The sequence below is a fragment of the Protopterus annectens genome, chromosome 12.part0 (genome assembly GCF_019279795.1).
Source record: "Protopterus annectens isolate FY-2018-M chromosome 12.part0, PAN1.0, whole genome shotgun sequence".
Classification (NCBI taxonomy): Eukaryota; Metazoa; Chordata; order Ceratodontiformes; family Protopteridae; genus Protopterus; species Protopterus annectens.
The window spans coordinates 1,015,219,174-1,015,234,384 of NC_056746.1; the positions used below are offsets into that span (position 1 = coordinate 1,015,219,174).

The following is a 15,211-nucleotide window of genomic DNA, read 5'->3' on the forward strand; positions in this document are numbered from 1 at the left end:
GCCTATTGGATATAGTTTTGCAGTGTTCAGTGTACTCTTAGAGTTAACTGTGTCTCAGAATCTAACTATAATCTCTTTCATTCCTAGAAGTGACATTCTGACCTAAATGTTGCAGTTCATACAAAGCTACTTTTCTGTTAACAATGACAATTTTTGTGAAATGCAACACATGGCCTAGCTGGCTTATGCAGTAGCTGCAGCTGTGACAAATCTACACACACAACAGTCCTTTGTTTCTTAATGCATGACATTATGCTTTGGAAGGGTCAGACATTTCTGAAAAACAAACATGATTTTGATTTTTCTTCTGCCACAATACTGCACATATAGTAAATGTTTCAGTGCATAACATAAAGAGAATTAGTAAGATGTCCTGCAGTTAAAACAAAAAAAATCATTATAGAAGTTTTATATTGCATCAGTTATATATACTATTTGAGTTCATGACTAAAGGATATCTATATATGTATATGTCATATATAATATTCACACATTCACATGTGCACACTCTTCGATTACGTTAATGTTATACACTGTCTTACTTCATTTGCTTCGCAGTGCCTTTTGTAAACGTATTTCCTTTTTATGTACTTTTTCACTCATTTTAACTCATCGTAATTTTCTTGAATTACTTTAGGCCACCCTTGCCTGAAATAGGTCCTTTTTGGAACAGCCCATAATCCTGCTTAACAGACTCGATAAAAATAAAATAAAATAAACTCTGTGTATTCACTCCAATTGTGGGATACTGCAGTTGGTAAATATGTTTAATTTTGCATAGTTTTCAAAGGTAACTGCAATGCATAATCTACATTTTTGATGAGCCATTTCTTTGATGTAGCCTACAACCTTTCCAAAACCATTCCAGGAAAGAAAAGATGTGCAGGAAGAAATATAGTTTATAAAATCAATGTGCCAGCATATCACACATCGCAACATGAAGGCAAACATTTCATGTGAAGTTGTTAAATCTCGCCGTTTACTCTCACTGATGGGTTTGGAGCCGATCCTCGGCTCCGACACGGCCGATAGCAAGCTCAAGGTTTGCCAGTAGCTCGAGACCAAGCCCCTTATCCCACAATGCACTGCTGGAATTACCTCAGATCTAGTTTGCCGCGGCAAGAGAGATCTTGGTGATCCAGCTAGCTTGGACCATTTGTGGGAAAAATAACAGCAAGTTTATAAAGAAACCTTTACTTTTTGTTACTAAAATAGTTGTGTGTTAATATCAGGTTGTTTATTAATATAATCTGTAGTTTATGTAGTTTTAAACAGTTTAAAAAGTTAGTGCCCTGTTGGCTTCTTGGTTTGTGTGGGCCTTTAGCCCTATTTACTCTTTTTAGTCTTTCTAATAGTCAGGGTTCTTCTCTGTGGGCCTCTCAGCTCTATATTTGTAATCTGTAATTATATTGTTATAGTTAGTGCCCGGTTTGGGCTTAGTAGTTTTGTGGATCTTTACAAGTGAGTAAGGACTTTTCTGTCTTACTCTTTTCTGTTTACTGTTTGTTACTAACTATGTCGGATGAAAAGGAGAAATCCCATCCTAAATCGGGATTCAAAAAATGCCCAGATTGTGGGCAGAAAATGTCCATCACTGATGGACACATTCAATGTGTCTACTGTCTGGGGGCTAAACACCTCCAAGACACTTGCAGCATTTGCCATTCCTTTTCTTCAAGAGTCCTCTTGTAGAGAAGGTGGAAGCTAATAGACAGGGGATTGCTACAGCAATCCTTTTCTGAGGTTTTGAGTAGTCATGAGAGTACTAGCTCGTCCTCCAAATCCTCAAAATCCAGATCTTCAGACAAAGTGACAAAAAAGGCAAACATTTCAGTAGAAGGGTCATCGGTTCCACAGACCTCAGAACCGAGTGTACCTTTCATTCAGAGCCAGCTCTCAGTTTTGGAGCCGGTCTCTGAATCTCTGAAGTTCCTTCTTCCCCTCTGCTCCAGTCAGCACCTTCGGTGCATTCAGCTAAGTCCTCAGTCAGCCTTTCAGATTTGGACATGGATCGGCTAGTGCAGAAGTTTTTACAGGCACCAGGACTTGCCAAATTGTTGTCGGTGCCGAAGACCATGAAACCGGATTTGTCTACTCTTTCTCCGAGCCGTACTGGACTCTTGGAGCTGAAGGACACTGAACCGATGGCTGTCAAACCCTTGGAGCCGATACCCACACCGGTGTTATCGACTCCATCTATTCAGATGTCCTCGGCACCGACTGAGGACTCTAGGAGCCGACGCTCTCCCGTTGGGTCCGGGGAGGATAGTCGAACCGATTTGTCGGTGCCGACTCTTCCTCTCGGGGCTTCAGCTTGGATGAGCTCGGCTCCTACCTCGGGCTCGGAGCCCAGGGTTTCGGTGCGGGAGGATCGGACGGTACTCTCTGGTCCGTCCACTCCTTCTCATCGGAGCCATGGTGCCTTCGATGCTATGAGGAGAGTTTTGTCTCCAAAGACAATGTCAGCATTGGTTTAGCCTTCCCTCTCAAGCTCTTGTGTCTGCTTCTTCATCTACCGGTCCCTCTAAGCGTAGAGACCCCGAGCCTCAAGTACCCCCAGAGGGCATCCCCATCTCTTCTGAGACCTCTCCAGATCCCCCCCACTGAGGAGGTGCCCAGGAAGAGACTGTGCAAGAGGAGGCACTTAGACTCCCCACAGGAGTCTTTGACATCTGACATGGACTTAGATGAGTCAGGAGGGTTCCCTCAATCCCCCTCTGAGGATATCTCCTTTGCAGAGATACTAGAGATCCTTAGTCAGAGGGGCTATTGGCAATCTAAGACCCCTACTAAGGATGAGTCCATGCTCTTGAAGGCTTTTGGGTCTCAATCTTCCACTTTTTGGATGTCTCCACCTTACGACGAGCTCATGGAACAGATTTCTCATAAGGCATGGGAGTCACTGGAGGCCATGGAATCTGTTCTTCGTAAGCCCAATAAATTCATGTCTGCCCCAGTGGACAAGCCATTTTTGACAAAGGGAGTGTCTGTTGATGCCATGGTGGTAGCTGCAGCCACCAAAAAGGAAGTATCTGAGACATCCACCTCTATCCATCCCCCTAACAGGGATTCTAAGGTCATGGATAGATATGGGAAGCGCATGTTTAGTTCAGCGACTTTTTCTCTGTGATCACTGAACTACTTAACCACTTTACGAGACTACAGAGAGACCTCCTGAAAGAGCTAGGCGATACTCTCCAGGGTACGGTAGCTGCAGGGGTGCCTGACAAAGTCAACGCCCAGCTCGCTACCCTAAACTCAGGGGTAAACTCATCCATGCATCTCATATCCTATGCAGCGGTTGGTTCGAGTAGAGCAGCTAGTACGGGCATTGCTCTTCAAAAACAAGCCTGGCAGAGGGAGTCCACAGCAACAGGGTGACAGGGGTCAGTTCTCTGGTCAATTCTACCAGCGCCCCTGAAAGGGGGCCTGACTGTTTGGCTCTGGAGGCAGTCAGGGGTCACTTGTCTTTGTACCCAGAAGCCTGGCTAAACATAACATCAGATACTTGGGTACAAAGCATCATTTCCAGTGGATATTTCATACCATTCTCTTCCCCTCCTATTCCTCTAAAGAGAATCCCAGATGTTCCACCCAATGTCAGGGAACAAGCAATCGTAGAGGTCCACAGATTGCTAGAAAAAAAGAGTCATCCAACCAGTCCCAGCAGACCAAGTTGGATTCGGAACTTACTCAAGATTCTTTTTGGTACCAAAGAAAACAGGGGACTGGAGACCTAACTTGGACCTCAGCAGACTCAACCAGTTCATAAAGAAAGAGAAGTTCTGAATGGTCACGCTTCAGTCCATTCTTCCCTTCCTAGGGAAAGGCGATTGGATGTGCTCCATAGATCTCAAGGACGCATACTATCACATAAAGATGAACAGATGCTCCAGAGATCATCTGCTCTTCTGGCTGGGAGCCAATCATTACCAGTCTCGAGCCCTGCCCTTTGGTCTCACTACAGCCCCCAGAGTGTTCACCAAATGCATGGCAGTGGTCACGGCTCACCTGAGACATCTAGGATTCCAGGTGTTTCCATACATAGACGATTGGCTCCTCACCACTGCCACCAGGCATCAATTGACTCAGGCAACACAATACACTCTGACACACTGCCATCAATTAGGCATTACAATCAACTTCGAAAAGTCTGCCTTATCGCCATCGCAGCATACTGTTTTTATAGGAGCAGAGTTAGATACCTCAACTACCACTCTATGTCTTCCTGTCAAAAGAGTCTCTGTTCTCTGCCAAAATGTCAGCTCACTGGTGTCAAAGAACAAAGCTACAGCAGCAGAGGTATTGAAGGTGCTAGGTTTGATGGTGGCAGCAATCCTGGCTATACCACTCGCAAAGGATGCATATGCGAATTCTTCAATGGCTCCTCTTCACTCAGTGGTCTTACCAGAAACTACCAATGCACCACATGACTCTCATCATGGATTCTTGCAGGAGAGACCTTCGATGGTGGTTGATGTCTCTTCATGTCACAATCGGAAGACCCTTTGTCCCCCCCCCCCCAGTAACCACTGTGACCATGGACACTTCCCTGATAGGGTGGGGGGGGGGCATTTTCAGGGAAAGACTTCCCAAGGCACATGGACAGATCAAGGATCACATCTGCACATCAATGTTCTAGAGTTGAGAGCGGTGCTTCTGGCATTGCAGTACTTTCAGGACTCTCTCCCTCTAGGAACTATTGCAATTCAGACAGACAACATGTCAGTAGTCTGGTACTTGAACAAGCAAGGCAGAACCAAGTCTTACCCCCTTTGTCGAGAAGCCCTCAGGGTCTGGCAATGGGCTGTGTCATCCCAGCATTTTCTCTTAGCAACGCACATCCCAGGGAAATCCAACGTGATAGCAGACAAGCTAAGCAGGGCGATATTGCTCCCTCACAAGTGGTCTCTCAAACAACAGGTTGCGGAGTTGATTTTCCACAAATGGGGCCAGCCTTGCTGCGACCTTTTTGCCAGCCACATCAATTCAAAATGCAGAAGCTACTTTGCCCTAATACCACCTCCCGGTCATCCCCCGAGAGATGCACTTTTACATGATTGGCCCCCGGGTCTCCTTTGTGCATTTCCATTCTTCCCATTAATCCCCAGATTTTTACAGAAAGCAAAATCGCTGGGAAGGACTGTTATACTCATAGCCCCTACTGGCCTTGACAGATTTGGTTTCCATTTCTCCACCATCATCTGTTGGAAGAACCATGGATCCTGGACCCAGTTCCAGACCTTCTGACGCACCCATCAGGGGACCTTCATCCTTCTCTGCAGTCCCTGAAACTGACTGCTTGGCTAATCCACTTCCCCTAATTGCCAGGCTTCATTCAATTTCAGAAGATACAAGACAAATTCTCTTGTCTTCTCACACGCCATCTACCAGGACATTATATGGCAGTAAATGGAAAAGGTTCTCAATTTGGGCCAACACGCAGAACATTGACCCTTTCCGAGCTCCGCTATCTTCTATTTTAGAATTCTTGACAAAAATTTTTAAGGAAGGGGCAGCAGCTGCTACAGTTCGAGTTCATTTAGCTGCCATCTCAAATTTTCACCTTGGGTTTGGTGGCTCAAATGTTATAGGCAATAAATTATCTAAGACTTTTCTTAAAGGCGTTCTTCATATGAGACCTCCGATCAAAATTCCCTATTCTCCCTGGAATTTAAACCTTATGCTGTCTCAAATTATTCTTCTTCATTTTGAACCAGCATCTTCTTGTGATCTCAAATTTTTATCCTGGAAAACAATATTTCTTGTGGCCATTACTTCTGCCCGCAGAGTGTCAGAACTTCAAGCATTATCTATCAGACCACCCTACATGATTTTCCATGTTGATAGAGTATCTCTCAGAACAAACCCCTCATTTTTACCTAAAGTCTGTTCTGAGTCAAATATCAATCAGGTCATTGAGCTGCCAGTCTTTTTTCCCAACCACTCTAGCATATTGGAATACATGCTGCACAAACTTGACGTTCACAGACAGCTCAGATTTTATCTTGACAGAACTAAGGATACTAGAAAATCAGACCAACTATTTGTATCCTTCTCAGAAGCAAGAAAAGGCAATCCAATGGCTAAAACCACCTTATCTAAATGGTTATCCGATTGTATATCCTTTGTTTATGAAAATGCGAGCATGCCATTAACACACAAACCTGAGGCTCATTCTACCAGAGCCGTCTCTACGTCTTCTGCTTTTCAAGCTAAATTGCCCCTTGACGATATTTGCGCTGCAGCCACTTGGTCTAAGCCTCATACCTTTATCACGCATTACAAAGTAGATAAGGCTTCCAGGGACAGGTCTTCCTTTCTTTCTACAGTACTGAAGAACATACTCCCATGAGCCACCCAGGGTTGAGGGTGCTAGGGACGCTACCCATCAGTGACAATAAACGGCGAGATTTAACAACTTCACATAAAGAAGTTATGTACTTACCATAATGTTCCATGTGAGTTGTTTATCTCGCCTTTATTCTCACGTCCCTCCCTCCTTCCCCCTCCTGGCTGACTGTTGACTTAGAGGCTAGTACCATCCTGGTTATTCAATATTTCTTCTTCCCCTTTGGGAAGTGTTCTTAGTAGAAATACATAAAAGGGTATGTATATGTTTGTGTATATATATATATATATATATATATATATATATATATATATATATACTGTTGAGGTAATTCCAGCAGTGCATTGTGGGATAAGGTGCTTGGTCTCGAGCTACTGGCAAACCTTGAGCTTTGCTATCGGCTGTGTCGGAGCCGTGGATCGGCTCCGAACCCATCAGTGAGAATAAAGGCGAGATAAACAACTCATATGTAACGTTATGGTAAGTACATAACTTCTTTTTTTCTCTTTTCTCCTGTTTTCGTCTTCTTCCTCTCCTTTTTTTTTTTTTAAGTTGTCAACAGCTTACAAGAAAAAGTTTTACTGCATCAGTTTATAGCTATTGGCTATAAGCTGTAAGAAATCAAGGCAGATCAGATGCAGAAATACATCAACACTGAGCATATATAAGTAGGATTCTCAGTAGTTTGGTTATACAATTACAATCTCAGATACATGGAAGGTGATCCCCCAAACTCTGTGTATAAGGTTCAGCTAAATGCATTGTTACAAGAACCTATGAGCATGTTGAGTTTGTCACTGAGACAATGTATGGGGTAAGAGAAGGCAGGATTCCATCCTTTTCAGTTAATAAAATAGGTTGTACAACAGTAGACTTTAACCAGTGTTCTCTTTAAAGTAAAGCTGCGATGTTCAAATCTAGGGGCTACTAGTAGCATCAATCTACAATTATGTCTGAGGTAAGCCAAAGGTCCTTTAGATCATTCAAAAATGTAATGGATAAAAATTATAACACTACTGGTGACAGCAGTCTGAGGTGTAGGTGATCAACACAGACCTTTCGTAATACCAAAACAATATGTTGTTTGTCTTCCTTTTCAGGTTGACAGTGTGAGACAAAGAAGAATCCGGTTACAGATCAAGATATTTGAAATGACAAGCAAGTTTATAAGAAGTGGTTTCAGTGGTTGTTAGGTTCTGTCATCTGGTACATTTTTTTGCCTTGCAGAATTCTGAATATCATGACCTTTACTTTGCTCTAGTTTAAGATGAGAATTATACTATGTTTTTTTCCTAGCCCTTGCACCCAAAACTAGATGCCCTGCAGAAATGATCATGTCTTTTTGTTCCACTGTGGGGTGAGACTGAATTGCAGCACAGAAATCATACATGCAGCCATAGGGGATTTTCACTTATGCCCTAACCCCTACATGCTATACCTTCTATCAGTGCATTCAGACAATGCAATGAAGGTTACTGCATGGACAACCATTTCCAGCCTATACTCTGCATCTGCACACTGTACAGTGGTACTGTAATGGCTTTGAGAACTACAACTCTCCACACCACCTTACTTGAACTAGGGTAAGGTGATCTGGCATTACGCACATGCACACACACACACACACACACACACACACACACACACACACACACACACACACACACACACACACAGAGGCACACACACACACACTCTGTATATATATATATATATATATATATATATATATATATATATATATATATATATATATATGCATCCCTTTCTCCTTTGGCTGCTGTTCTTGCACTCAGGTTGCTATATGTTCCTTGGTCATCTAGGATGTAGTCAGGGTTTCATCTCACTTTGCCACACAGCCAGCTAATTTAGATGAGATGTTTGTCAGAGAGCCAGTTTAGCAGGAGTCTGAAATCATTTTCTGGAGATGGACTGTGGATGACCAAATCATCATTGTACCTGCCTTTTATGATTATGTAACATACACATGTCTGTCAAAAGGCATCTACCTTTAATAGTGACAATTTCAGGGGAGTTTACAGACACTACAGGATAAAGATGGGGGAGAATAGGTCCTCCCAAATTATGAGCAGTTTATCTGATGTAAAAGTCAGCTCTAAGCTGACAGAGAGAGAGAGAGAGAGAGAGAGAGAGAGATGTAGGCATGTCCTGTGATAATGTAATGTTTGGTTGTAAATGTTGCAGAAATGGAGGAGAAGGCTCCCATAGGCTAAAATCAGTCATCTTCTCTGTCAGGTGTAGTGGTACCACCTGCCATAAAATGAGGCTGTCTTTAGGAACTTCTGAGGAGTGGTGCACAGCTGGTAGTACTGAAGCTGACCAGAAAATACAGGCCATTCTAAAATAGCCACCACATGACAATGCTATGTTGGTGGCTTCTGCCTGGCAGAAAACCTTCCATTTCAGTGGTTTAGCACTGAGTCAGCATGTTTAGGTCCACTAGTCCACTCTTTTACAAAAGGAGAGGCAGTATGGTATACTGGCAGCCTGGAGTTTGGGTGTGAGGAAGGATTTATGTTTATAAAGCATTCAGAGTTTTGTTTGTTTCTTCAGTACTGTGTGGTTGGTTTGAGAGGGAAAGGTTGAAGACTGTCTGATTTAGAACTCTGCTACATGAGAAGTACATGAGGGCTTGTCCTCCACATGCTAATCATCTGTCCTACTGTCACCTGTATTATTTTTACTGAGACTTACTATTATTTGACCACTTAAGTTAAAATAGTTAATGTACTCGGGTTAGTGGGTCTGTGTTGTTAGAACCATAAAAGTGTTACAACATCTTTTCACTTTTGATTTGAGAGACCATGCAGCAATGTCAAATGATATGCAAAATACTTGCAATGGCTAGTATTTATGCCGATAATGGTAATATCACCCATTCAACCATCACTGTTAACCAGGAATGCAATTGCCAAAAACATACTCATATGCACACTAGAAAGTACAGCTATGTAAGTAAACTTATAATAACAGTAGATGTTTAAATGATCTTTGCTACAGTAGACTTAGACACATGGGTTATATCCTGCCAAGGATATAACAGCCTATCAGCTTCCAAAGCTTTGCGGTATTTCACATGTCCAAACCATTAGTCAGCTTAAACTGGGATGACTCTAAAGACAGATTTGGGTGCCAAGCTCTTCAGAGCTTACATGAGAGGGGGGCTGAACCCTGAAAGGACAATGTTAGGAACAACAAAAAATAAGTGTCTACACCATGGCATAAGCAACACACCAAAAACAAGGGCGAGGGAGGGACGGAGGCAGTGGCCACTGCAGCAGTGATCATTCGAATATCAACTGTTCTGGTAAGTTTACTTACACAGATGTCATATGTTCATATTAATCACTGCTGCAGAAGACATAGATATACGGGTAGATTACCTTAGCTTACTACATTTGGGAGGTAGAAGGGAAGGGTCCAGGAGCACCTGCATAATGGCCTAACAAAGTCTAGTCTGGACCTAGAGAAGGACTCAAGCTTGTAATGCCTTGCAAATGTATGTACAGAGGACAATGTTGCTGTTTTTAGAATACTTTTAGGATCCAACACTTTCCAAACATCCAAAAATAAAGCCAAGGCCCTAGTTGATCTGGAATAGTTTTATTGTGGTGAATATAACAAAAGGTAATAACCAGAGATAATCATTTGGAAATAGTCTGTCTTAACACAGGTTGTCACTTCTTCTCACCTTCACAACAAAAGATCAACTGATCCAAAGATCTGAAAGATTTAGTCCTTTCAAGATTATACCTGAGTTGTCTGTAGACATCCGAGGTGTGGATAATGCTTTCGCCCTCATGTTTAGGTTCAGGAAAGAAAATGGGGAGATGGATAATTTGGTTTAAAGTAAACTTGGATACCACTTAAGGCATAAAAAGAAGGATTAGCCCTCAAAGGAATTCTGTCTCTGTGGAAACTGAGATAGGGTTGATTCATCATAAGAGCTTGCAAGTCATATACTTTTCTTGCAGAGGTCAGAGCAATCAGTAGTACAGTTTTCTATGTTAAAGACCTCAAGTCAGCCAGGTTAGCTTGTTCAAATGCAGGAAGTTTTAGCTTCTCTAACCAAAAAGTAAGATACTAAAGAGGTAACACCTCTTGTAGGCCTCTTACGCAAAGCAACTTTCAAAAACATTTTGACATGAAAATGCATTGAAAGAGGACAATCCATGAGCAGACATACTGAAATGGCCAGTAAATGAACCCTGATGATGGAGTAAGAAAGGATGCATGATAGTAGCTTACAGAAATATTACAAAACCAGAAAGACACTAGCCCTGAATGAGTGTTGGTTATGTCATTCAAACAAACTAGAAAACTTTGCTTTACTCCATAGCACATCGCCTACTCCGAGGTGATCTCTGCCTAACATATAAAGCTATGTCAAACCTAGAGCTGTTGGACATGCTACACCTAAAGAAATCCCAATCCCTCCAAGCTACATGCTCTAGGGACCTAAACCTTGTCACCACAATAAACAGGACATGCTGGAGGGATAGATTCCTGTCCCAGAGACTTCCTATACTCTGGAACAAGCTACCCATCTATGTCAAGCAAACGTCTTCATTAGCACTCTTCAAGAAAAATCTTGATGAGTGGATCGGAAAATAGAAAATACACCCTGGGGATCACTTCTGTGTCTTTGCCAGACAGTGGCACAGGAAAATAACTTTCTTGGGTGGCGTAAGCTATGGAACCTTGCTGGCTAGGCTTACGTAGGCCCTTGGGCCGATAGCCTAGTACCTACCTATGAACTTATGAACATATAATATATGATTTTCTAGTAGGAGAGTGTTTTTGTCTCCATTAGTACCAGCTGGACATCCACAGTAAATGTGTGCCTAAAGGGAATTAAGACAGCTGAAGTTGATTGGGGTCGGGGTCCATTTGACACCCCCTGATCTTACGTAAGCAGATTCCATTCTCTAAGGAAGCTTGTGGTAATTGACCTGGTCATTTCCAAAAGACTGAAAAAACAATGCTGCCTGTGCCAGAAGGATGTTACCACAATGATCATAGGGAATTCCTTCTGAATCTTCAGAAATATCCAGGATATTAGTGGAAAGGGTGGGAAAGCATACAGAAACATTCCTGTCCAAGAAAAGGAAAAGGTATCTGTCTTCCAGGCCTTCTTGCATGGAGTCCTGGAGCAGAATCTTAGCTGATTGTTCAGACAGGAAGCAAATATGTTTGTTTGAGGAACTCCTAAAGACGGATCAAATCTCAGAAAACCACCCGCTCTAATTTCCATTTGTAAGGGTCTGCCCTTGTCCTGCCTAGCTTATCTGCCATGCAATTTTTCTCTGATGAAATGGAGGATGCCTGTAGTGTGAGATAGTGCTGTGAAGCTATATCCAAGGCTAATATGGCTCATCTGCAAAAGTGATATGATCTGGTTCCCCCTTGTTGATGTACTATGTGACTGTGGTATTGTCTGTAACAACTTGAAGAGGTCCAGGGAACCAAAGGTGATTCACAGAGTTGAGTGCATTGATCAGAGCAAGAATCCTTGGTGTCCCACATACCTTGCACTTTAATCCCTCCTAAAACTGCTCCCTAAGCAAAGTTTGAGGTCTGTGTGGTGACTGACTGCTTTGAAGGGGGGGGGGGGGATTGGATTTAAAGAAATTTGCTGTCTCCACCAAATGAGTTCTTTTCCCACAAACCATAGCACTGGGATTTGAAATGATAAAGGATATTGGTGTTGGGCTGAAGAGACTTCAGATACCATTGCATCTTTCTCATCTGGAGCCTTGCCAGAGGTATCATACAAATCACAGATGCTATGAGACCCAAAATCCTGAGGCATTCCCTTGCAGAGACTGAAGTCTGAGTGGAAAGCCTTAGAGACAGATCTAGATATAGATTTATTTTTTTTCTGTGAAAGAAAAGCTCTTTGAACTGACATGTCTATCTGACACCCTAGGAACACAATCCTGTGTAAAGGAGTCAAAAAAGACTTTTAAATTTTGTCTTGAAATCTCAGCTTGTGTAATATATCTCTCACCCAAGTGTGAGAATCCTGATAATTTGAAAAAGATAAAAATAAGCAAGTCAACTAAATATGGAGAAATGTAGATATCCTGCTTCCTGCAATGTGCTATAACTGGAGCTAGACACTTTGTGAACATTATTAGTGCAGTGGGTAGTCCAAAGGGTAAGGCAGGGAACTGACAGTGTGATCCACACACACAAAACCTTAAGAAACTCCTGAAGTATGAATGAATAGGGGTGTGATGATAAGTAACTTTTAAATCTAGAGTTAAATGAAGAATGAGATAAAGGCTGTGAATTGACAGTATTTGCAACTTGGGCACTATCACAAACAGGTTTAGGAAAGAAAGACCCAGAACTGTTCTCCAAAAAACATCCTTGTGTAAAAGCCGTTCCCAACTTAGGAAGGAGAAATGTGTTCTATCTCTCACTGGGACAGCATGTGTTGAAGGATAGTGGAAACAGAGGAGTCTGTTCTGGTGGTTGAGGAATTACCCACTGAAAAGGAGAGGATTTACTCCCACTGTAATCTGTAACCTTGATGAATGATCTTTAGAACCCATTTTTTTCTGAAACTATTTGCTGCTAAAGAGAAAAGTGGAGATTCAGACTTTCTGGAAAGGAAAGGGACTTACAGGGTGGGAGACAAGACCCCTTAAATAGTCAGTCTGACTTGTTGGACTGATCCCGGTTTAGAGAGTGTTCTTGAATTCTTTTTTGGAACCCCCTTGCCAGTTCTTTTTAAATTTCTGTTTACCTCCAGTTTTGTGAAACTGTTTATTTTGTTTTTTGATGAAACTGTCTTTTTCATCACACTTTTTGATAATCTCTGCAGCAGATGAACCAAAAATTAAGTCTCTATCCAAAAGATGATTTAAAATCTCATTTTTCAAATAATCTGAGAGGTTCTGAGACTGAAGCCAGGCAAACATCCTAAAAACAGTACCAGTGGCCTTAGCTCTGGTACATGAATGGTACAGTTAACTAAAACTTACTATAACAGTAGAATGTTCAAATGGTTACTACTGCATTAGCATTAGTTACACTGGTTATATCCTGTGAAGGATATAACAATCAGCCAGCTTCCAAGGGCACCCTCCGCATGCCCAAACTGACAGGCAGCTCAAACTGAGTTGACCAAAACACAAGACTGGGCACAACGCCTTTCAGACCTTTCCTGCCAGCAGAGAGAAGGAGGTTGAGTCCTGAAATGACAAAACTAGGAACAATAAAAAATAAATGTCTACACCCTGGCACAAAAAAAAGATTAATAAACAAGTGAGATGAAGGACCATTCGAACATGTACTGTTATGGTAAGCTTTGCTTACACAATTATACTATGTTTATCATATTGATCAATGTTGCAAAAGCCTTAGCTAACTACATTTTGGAGGTGGAAAAAGTCCAGGAGCCCTTGAAGAATGGTCCTAGCAAAGCTTGATCAGGACCTAGAGAAGGAATCAAGATTATGATGCATTATACAAGTGTGTACAGAGGACCAAGTAGCAACTTCTAGAATACTTCTAGAATCCACCCCTTTCCAAAAAGCCATACATGAAGCCAAGGCACTGGTAGAGTGGCCCTTGACCCTCCCTGCTATACTTGTGTTATGGTGAGAATAACAAAAGGTAATAGCCTTAGACAGTTATTTGGAAATAGCCTGTTTTGACACAGGTTGTCCCTTCTCCTTACCTCCACAAGAAATGAATGATTCATTTGAAGATCTAAAAGATTTAGTTCTTTAAAGGTAGCACCTGAGTTGCCTGGGGACAACCAAGGTATAGAGTATCCTTTTTCCCTCATTTTGGGTTCAGGAAAGAAAATAGGGACATGGACAGTTTGGATTAAAGTAAACTTGGATACCACTTTACGCATAAAAGAAAGATCAGTTCTCCAAGCAACCCTGTCCCTATGGAATATGAGATAGGCTCACTTACCATAACAGCTTACAGCTTAGATATCCTTCTTGTAGAGGTCAGGGCAACCAGTAAAACTACTTTTCGTGTTAACAACCTCAAGTCAATCAGGTTAGCTGGTTCAAATGGAGAAAGTGTTACATTTTCTAACACAAAATTAAAATCCCAAGGAGGTTTTCTTGAAGGCCTCTTATGCAAAACCTCTTTCAAGAACATTATGACAGAAGATTGCATTGAAAGAGGAGGATCCATGGACAGACATGCTGAAATGGCTAATGAATGTACTTTGATGGAGGAATAAGAAGGGCCATAGTATAGTAACTTACTCAAATATTGTAGAACCAGAAAACTACTAGCCTTGAATGGGTGCTGGTTATGTTGTTGGCACCAAACAGAAAACCTTTTCCATTTGGTAATAGTTGATTTTATAGTAACAGGCTTTTTTGCCTCCATTAGTACCTGCATGTCCTCAATAAACAGGTGCCTAAAAGGATAATAATAATTCCAGACAATCCAGTCAGTAAAGCAAACCACGGTTTTAATCTTCAGTAACAAAAATCCACTCGGTTAAGCACTTTCATCTGATAGTTCAGACATCATTAGAACCAAGAAGAATGTTTAAAATCCAAGGCTAAAAGTACAAGTAAAATGACACACCTATTCAAAACCACCAATGATGGTTAGTCATTAATTAAACACACCAGAATTAACTGAGTAAAAGCTACAGTATCTTAGGTTTTTCATGCAAACAAACCAGGTGTTATAAGCCCACAACATGCTAAAGGGTTAATGCTCTTCTTTTCAGTTCACTAGAAATAGAAAGGTATTCATTCAAACCCAGGGGGTTGGTTGCATCTAATCTCACCTGCCACAACATTTCTTTATGAAGTGGTTGGTTCTCCCAATCACCTGATAATGGCGTTA

At 41.8% G+C, this 15,211-nt stretch overlaps 1 protein-coding gene across 4 annotated transcripts in view; it reads right to left on the bottom strand.

Moving 5' to 3' along the window:
• Positions 1-15,211, bottom strand: part of BCAS1 (brain enriched myelin associated protein 1) — a 1,015,193-nt gene that overhangs the window by 335,784 nt on the left and 664,198 nt on the right. The window lies entirely within an intron of this gene.